This window comes from Lathyrus oleraceus, chromosome 5 (assembly GCF_024323335.1).
Source record: "Lathyrus oleraceus cultivar Zhongwan6 chromosome 5, CAAS_Psat_ZW6_1.0, whole genome shotgun sequence".
NCBI classification, from domain to species: domain Eukaryota; kingdom Viridiplantae; phylum Streptophyta; class Magnoliopsida; order Fabales; family Fabaceae; genus Lathyrus; species Lathyrus oleraceus.
Window position 1 is genome coordinate 388,936,499 of NC_066583.1, and position 8,367 is coordinate 388,944,865.

General features: G+C 35.6%; 1 long non-coding RNA gene across 3 annotated transcripts; it reads left to right on the forward strand.

The window, feature by feature from the left end:
• Positions 1–4,497: 4,497 nt before the first annotated feature.
• Positions 4,498–6,372, forward strand: LOC127085001 (uncharacterized). 3 transcript variants are annotated; one of them, XR_007788879.1, is made up of 4 exons: positions 4,498–4,746; positions 4,851–5,057; positions 5,579–5,971; positions 6,079–6,372. It is a non-coding gene; the product is annotated as an uncharacterized LOC127085001 (long non-coding RNA). The 3 variants fall into 3 exon arrangements; XR_007788881.1 differs by having other exon boundaries at positions 4,851–5,027; XR_007788880.1 differs by having other exon boundaries at positions 4,499–4,746; positions 4,851–4,981.
• Positions 6,373–8,367: the final 1,995 nt, after the last annotated feature.

The following is an 8,367-nucleotide window of genomic DNA, read 5'->3' on the forward strand; positions in this document are numbered from 1 at the left end:
TTTGTGTTAACCGGTTACCCTCCGAGCGTTAACCAGTTACTTGCTAAAAATCTGCGCAGGAAATTGATTCTGTTTTATGTTAACCGGTTACCCTCCGAGCGTTAACCGGTTACTTGCTTAAAAATCTGCGCAGGAAATTGATTCTGTTTTATGTTAACCGGTTACCCTCCGAGCGTTAATTAGTTACTTACTTAAAAATCTGCGCAGGAAATTGATTCTGTTTTATGTTAACCGGTTATCCTCCGAGCGTTAACCGGTTACTTGCTTGAAAATCCGCGCAGGAAGTTGATTCTGTTTTGTGTTAACCGGTTACCCTCCGAGCGTTAACCGGTTACCACTGTTGAAAAATGAAAAAATTGAGATTTTAAAAGTTGTATTTGATAATTAGCCTATATTTGTGAATGATATATTGTTATGAATGTGTATATCTACCATTGGTGGATAATTCATAGAGTTGGATTATGGTGATATGTGGAATGTTAAGATGGTAGAGATGATCTTAATTGCATATGTGTTCGTATTTGTACATTCATTCATGGCATGATCGGCTTCATGGTGGAAGCGGTGAAACTGTGGGTTCACATGGTATTAGACTTTGATCCTTGAATGGTAATAGGCGTAGCAGACGTTGATCCTTAATTGGAAATAGGCGTAGTGACTTTGATCTTGTCCGGATCGGAAGCGTGGCTTGGATACTAGATATTGAATTGGAAAGCGGTGAAACGTTGGATTCACATTGCGGTACCATATGCATAGAGTCACATGTCTTGCATTGAGTCACATTAGAGTTATGTGATAATTGAATGTATGCATTGACGTGATTGTGAGGTGTGTATGAGATCTGGTAATTGAATTTGGCGATGTTTGGATATATAATTTGGCAAAATATGTGCTTATGTGATAGTTGTAGTTGTGTGTATATTTGGGAATATAATATTGGAGTTGAATATTATACTCCTTGAGTTTTGATGTATGCTTGAAACCTGTGAAATAAATATTGGTTAGTATTATTTACATGGTTATACAAGATGTGATGAATTCCGTTAATTGTTGATTTAATCATTGTGCCTTATTATACTTCTTCATAATGATTTGAATTCTCACCCTTCTGTTTGAATGTTGCTTTACATGGCATCGTGCAGATACTCCAGAGTAGTATTGCGGAAGTAAGTGGACAGTAACTCACTCGAGATTAGCTGGAGAGTTTCGGTGCCTTGTTTAGAGACTAAGTAGTGAGTCAATGCTCTGGTCATGTAACACGGGGTAGATTAGTAGTATTGAACTCATATCTGATTTGGATACGTATTATGTTATTACTTGTGAACATGTTTATTTGAAATTCGCTGTTTGGGAGGCCACAGTGCCAAATATCCTGGATATGGTTTTAGTTTATCTTGAAGAGATTATTGAGAGATGATCATGGTATGGGACATGAATCATTTTATGAAATGCATGGATATTCATTATTTTCCGCTGCGAACGCATATTCTTGAATATTCATGATAATTGAAATGTGTTATTTTAAATGACCAGGTGTATTGTATATTGATGATGAATGATGTTCGTTTTTGAAAGCCTTTAATTTTTGAAAACGTCGATGTGACGCCCTTTTGTTTATATGCGTGTTTATTCACTCTGATTATATGTTAAGTATTTCAGGATAGAAAAGGGGTGTTACAAAAAGAAGTTGTGATAAAGGTATGGTCTAAAACAAAGGATAATGTTGTTTGAACTCCACAAGGGGTGGAATATGAACCCAAGAGTAAAATTGGTGTTGACCGATATGTGGACTAGCCGGCAGTGTCGACACTATATGGTATAGCCGAAAACAAGGAAAATTAAGTGTTTGTGTACAAGCCAAACATCTATTGATTCATAAGGTGACACAAGATGGAGCTCAAAGGGATCATGTATTTGGCTCAAAGATTACAGGGTATATCACATGGAGTGAATGAAGGTAGAATATGAATGCATCATGGAGATGAATGGAATGAATGACCAAAGTCAAAGAATCGAGGTTTTGGTAACAAGTGACCGAAAATGTATAGTTTGAAACCAAAGGTAAAGATGTACATTAGAATCCATAGGAGAAATTGAATTTGTACCATAAAGAGAAACGACTTCTTAGCCAAAAAAGAAGGAGTTAAATGTCTGGGTATGAGCCAAACAACTCTAGGTACAAATGGGGTTTGCCACTATATGGTCCTAAAAGGGTGTATATGGATATCCAAAGAAAATTGTATTTCGGCTTCAAAGAAACAATATGTCACTAGGGTGAACGATTTATGATTGAATGTAGATAATGGATCATGAAATATATGAATGACGCCCTAAGGCGGGAGGAGGAATAATTAGGATTATTCTCGCCAAGTATTCGTATCCTTGTGCCTACTTCTCACTGTGCAATGAGAAAATCAGAGCAATCATAGTTCGTGGAACCACGAGAATAAAGGAGATTGAAAGTGATTAAAAGTATAATTTGTATCAACATAATGGTATCAAGGGAACCCACAAAAGGGAAAGTGAACTTGGAACCAAAGAGTAAAGCGGCGTCTTAGCCAAAAAGAATGAATTAAATGTCTGGGTACGATCTAAAAAACTCTTGGTTCACAAGGAGGGTTGCCGTTATATCATCCTAAAAGGGTATATGCGGGGCCCAAGAGAAAGTATTATGAGTACAGGGAACATTATATCACTGGTTAGGGAACAAACAGTTCGAGATCAAAATAGGTGTCTTAGCCAAAAAAGAATGAATTAAATGTTTGGGGACGATCCAAACAACTCTTGATTCATGAGGTGGATTTCCAATATATTGCCCTAAAAGGATGTACATGGAGTCCAAGGAGAAGTGTATTTGATCTAAAAAAGATGGTATTGATTGATGAATAAAGAATGAAGTGTTAATAAATAGGGTAGCTCACGGAGAATCTGAATTCTCCTGCCTATGTATCCTTATAGTGCAATAAGGAAATCCGAGCTTTCGTAGTTCAACCCACTAGGGCTGACAGCAAGATGATTGAGGCAAAAGAAATGATTGATTAATAACGGTATATGAAGAGACTCGACAGTTGATTGATAATCGTATATGAAGAGACTTGACTGTTATTTTATAAGAATCACACTAAAGTCTATGAATAAGAGTGAATGCTTTGAATAGCTAGGGCTTACGCTATGTATGCAAAGTCACTCTAGGCAAGGGTATGAGAAACTTTATCTCATCATTCCTTATTACTTAAGGCTCATAGCGCATGATACTTCTCATAATTGATAAGTTGTTGGAGAAGCATCCTCATTGTTGCTCCTTGAGTTGATGTTGCTTTGTATGAAGAAGACTTGATAGTTTATTCGATTCGTATTGCACTAAAGTCTATGAATAAGGGTGAATGCTTTGAATAGCTAGGGCATACGCCTCGTACGTAAAGTCACTCTAGACAAGGGTAGGAGAAACTCTGTCTCATCATTCCTTATTACTTAAGGCTTGTGTCATATAATTTGAATCGTATTTACCAAGTGTTGACCTTTGATTTTTCTTGTATAATTTGTTGCTCGATGTGATTGGGAGGCCTTGCATGAATAACTGGTCTTGAAGCTCGGAGAACCACAATGTTAGAATTAATCCTATCAAGTAATCAAGTGACTTTTGATCACTTGAATGGATTGTGGGGTTATACATGATCAAATGATTTAATTAATCAAAATTGATTTTGATCGTAGGGTTTGGATTGACTTGAAAATATTAGCCTAGTCTAATGGTTAGACTTAAATTCAAAGGCTATTCCTAAGGGAGCATGCATTTGTTAGTCAAAAATTCGATTAAAAATTCTAAGTCAAAATTCCTAAGAGAGCATGCATTTGTTATATGGCTAAAATAGTAAAATAAGCCTTTAAGGAGCAAAATGGTCATTTCACAAAATCATGGACATTGAATTAAATTCCTAATCATGCAGATTCTAATTAATGTCAATTAATCAAGTCCAATTAGTTCTAATTTCCTAAAATTCTAATTAAAACTAATTGATCTCTAATCAAAATTAATCATTTAATCAAACAATATTTCTAACCACAATTCTAGAACCTACTAATCCTAAAATCCAACCGATTCTGAAATTCTAAATCAAAATTAATTTCTAATTATTCTACACCCTAAAATCCTAACCCTTCTAATCAAAATTAAAAGAACCTAATTAATCTAAATCTCTAATCAATTTCTAAAATCAAAATGAAATCTAATTACACCAAAACAAAAAGATAACAAGTAATGCAAAAAAATGGAAATGGGCTTTGATTGAAAAAAAAGAGGGGTGCAAGCCCGGTCTAGGGGAGTACAGAGTGGAAATGAATCCAGTCTGCAAGGTGTGGGCCTCAAGGAAGAGGCCCATTCGCTGGTGTTCACACGATTGGGGGTACAGTTATTAATTTGGGAGTGTAGGTAGCAAAACGTTTGGGCCTTAGGCCCAAACGGGGCGAAGCTTCAAACAGGCAGAAAACGAGTCCATCAGGTCATAAAAAGGTGTGGCGTCTTTCACACAAACGCAACTCTCTCCGCGGATTCCATGTCCTCGCGAACACGTTCTCCAGAATGAATCAGAACGAAAAGATGATGAATAATCAACGGTTCCAACATCAACCTTAATCCCGAAATTACCTATCGTTCATCATTTTCTCGTTTCATCTTCGTGCATGCAGGATTGTCATTGATAATTAAAGGAAAAAAAACCCACTGAATCAACGTTTCGACGTGAACAGGTATCAAATGCTTTCCCCTTTCTTCGTTCGATCTTCTTCTTGTTGTTGTTGCGTCGTTTTTCTTCTATTTTGTGCTTCTGATTCTTCTACTTTGTCCTTCCTAGTGTGTTATTGTTCGTCTTTTCAGCGAGTGAAAAAATCGTTGCGAGGAATTGTGTGATGAACCGTTGATTGAGCACGAGGTTGAGGGTTGAAAGAATGGACTTGTGAATCTCTCTCTGATGAAGATTGCAAGGTGCACTGTGAAAGATGAACTGAACCTCTTCTTCTCTGTAATTTCTGTTACGTTTGGATCCTCCCCTTTATTCTGAGTATGATTGTGTATTTATAGTAATCAATTCTGTTAGAAATTCAATTGAGATTCAAAATGAAATGCAGAGTTGGTTAGAAATGCAAACTCAAACTGAAATGTAAATTCAAATGTTCTGTAAATGAAATTACTTTTTCTCCTTTTGAACTACACTCTGCAATGTGAAAATTCAGTTTTGGTTAATGAAAATTCGGTTTGTTTCAATTAGTAGAAATTTTAGTTAGAGTGAATAAAATTCAAACGCAACGTTAATGAAATCAAAAATCAGATGATGCTAGTCGTGAGGTTTGTAAAATTGAAATGTTGATGAAATTTTGAAGTGTAATGTTGTTCGAAATGCAAGGCTTTTGTTTGTTAGATGAAATTAAAATGAAATGCACTGGAAATTAAAATTCTGAGTGTTTTTAGGAAACTGAAATTCTAATGTAAGTTAGTTATAGATTGAAGTGAAGTGAAAGGAATGGTTCTATTATTTTTCTGTTTGGAGTTTCAGTTAAGTAATTTTAGTTGGTGTTATTGCAGGATCATATACGGTCGTAAATGCCTCATATAGATGTCCATGTGCTATCGTTAATTGTTGTTGTTGGTAATGGCAATCATGCGTATGAAACGGGAGATATTGTGCAAACACCTAAGGCTGTGCCACCAATTGTTGTGGCTGATCTTGTGCTCGATGTTCGGCTGTGATGGAAGCAGTTCTTCCTTTAGTGGTTCATTAAGGTTCATGGCTCCGAAAATCTCTAACTCTTGAATTGCCGCAAGTGCAGTGACTGGACTTTCATGGTCAAATGTGGTTTAATAACAACCAGAGGTTCTCTGATTTTTCCTTTGAAGTATTCAAGTTTCCTACCAAAATCAACTTCATTAGCAGCATTTTATGAAGTACCGGCTGTAGCAAGTGTCTTCTTGAACAAGGTTGGCGCTTGTTAGAATATTACCATGGTTTGTCGTGTAAATGCCAATCTTCTTGGATGAGTTTGAATGTTTATTGAACTGATATTATCGACGTTTGGAAAATGCAGGTATTTGGACCAATTATGCTTAACCGTGTTTGGCCCTTTCATGGAGTAATGGATCAAAGCTTAGGATTTATGGTTTTTGATCATGCTATTTAAGGGTTTGAATTGGACATTTGTAACTTGGTTGTAATTTGAACTATATATGTTGTATGAATGTATTAGAATATGGATTGGAATGTATGCAATTGGATTATGGTGTAATATGGGAAATGTCTTATTTAAAAAATGGTTATGTAAAGTTTGGATTTGCAAAGTGAACATGGATTGAATCATGAAATGTACATGAGTATTTTTCTTGATGTTTGCAAGATGAATAACATGCAAGGATGATGAAGATGTAATGAATCTTGGGAATGCAAAATCGTAATGGTTGACTTTAGTCAATTGATTGACCAAAAAGTCAACAGTATCTCAAAGTTAACTTTTTTTTTTTTTTTGTAAAAAAATGACCCTTTTGATATTCTTTTTTAATGAATATAGTTTATGTTTTCTTGTGAATGAATAATCATTATTTGAATGAGATGGTCTATGATGATTGGATGTGGAACAATTTGGTTTATAAAATGAACTTTGCCCAGAAGACCAAATTTGCACCATGACTTAAAACCCTTGTACCAAAGATTATGAATGTATGATGATATATGGATTAAAACAGGTGGATAAATCAAGGGTTGGTGCAATTGTGAATCATACTCCAAAGACCACAGACCTATGGACTTGAAAATGACACAGGCTTATAACCCATGGATTAGGAATGACCAAATGGAGTGCACATGTATGGCCGCTTGAGCAAAACCTTAGGACCGGATGGAACCCCGAGCCTATAGACATGTAGGTAAAAATGAATGGTTTACATGATCACATAGGGAATTTGGTGATTGATGATGCATGATATTGTAATACCCCAAAATTTACCCTTCATTTTTCCTAGAAGCATACGCTTTACACCTCATGCATGCATTCATTTTTAGGTCATTTAGCATTTGCATTTCATCATGGCAATCGGAATATTTTTTCAAAAAAAAAACGAAAAACGAAAAAAAAACGAAAAACAAAAAAAAAAGGGAAACGATTTTTTTAATTAAATAAATAAATGAATAAATAAAATATAAAAGAAAAATCTCAAACTTGGACCTCTCTCAAAAGCCCACTAAGCTACTAATATTAGCCTATAAATACTAGAGTTTCATTGAAACAAAACATAGAGAAAAAGGAAGAGAAGCAAAACACTCTGAGGTTTCCTTGGAACAAAACCCTGGACAAAACCTAGAGAGAGATTACCTGACAGAGAACTCAGAGCAGCCTCCAAATGTAACACCCTTCTAAAATACCCCAATATTTAATTAAAACAACATATAAAACTCAGAGTAATTATGCAGTTAAGGGTGTCACACACAAACACTGTACACCATTCACCAATATAACGGTCATGCTCTTTATTGATTCAAAACATAAGCATTTGCATAAAACGCAGCGGATAGAAATCTCATCAATCATGTAAAACTTTACATGTAAAATGGTTCATAACTAACAATAAAACATTTAAAACAAGTTAAAACATCCCATCCCGATGTTACATCTATCAGAGCACGACCCACTAAGGAGACTACACTAGACTCCAAGCATTAGCTTCTACTCAACTTATTGCTCGTTACCTGAAAAATAGTTGTAAGGGTGAGTTCCTCAATCGATATAATAAGTATTATAAATTATCATGTCATGTTAAGTAAATAACACATTTCATCACCCAAATCAGATTACACATTCAGCAACGGCAATATCAACTCAATCATACTCATACTCAATGTCAACACAACCACAAGTATAATATTGGAATACATCCATTCATATTATACGCCATACATACATTATGCAATGAGACTCCACACATGCGGTACCGACTATTCTTGAACATATAGTTCAAGCTCACCGATCAATCCAGATACGGCTACTAAGCTCACTAGTCCCACTCATTTGAGATCTAGTGACTCACTCACTAATTCCTCACCATGGGAATTAGCTACAGCCCCAAAGGCTATGCTATGCACACTAATCATCTAGCATGCAAACATCAACAACAAATCCACAATGATTCACTCACTAATTCCTCACCATGGGAATTAGCTACAGCCCCATAGGCTATACCATGCACGCTAATCATCTAGCAATGCAACATCAACAACAATTCACAAGGGACAGATGCTCACACTCTAAGCCATACAACAGTCCATTCACAAATACATGCATAATATATATATTCACAGCATTATGCATATCATCATACATCATCAA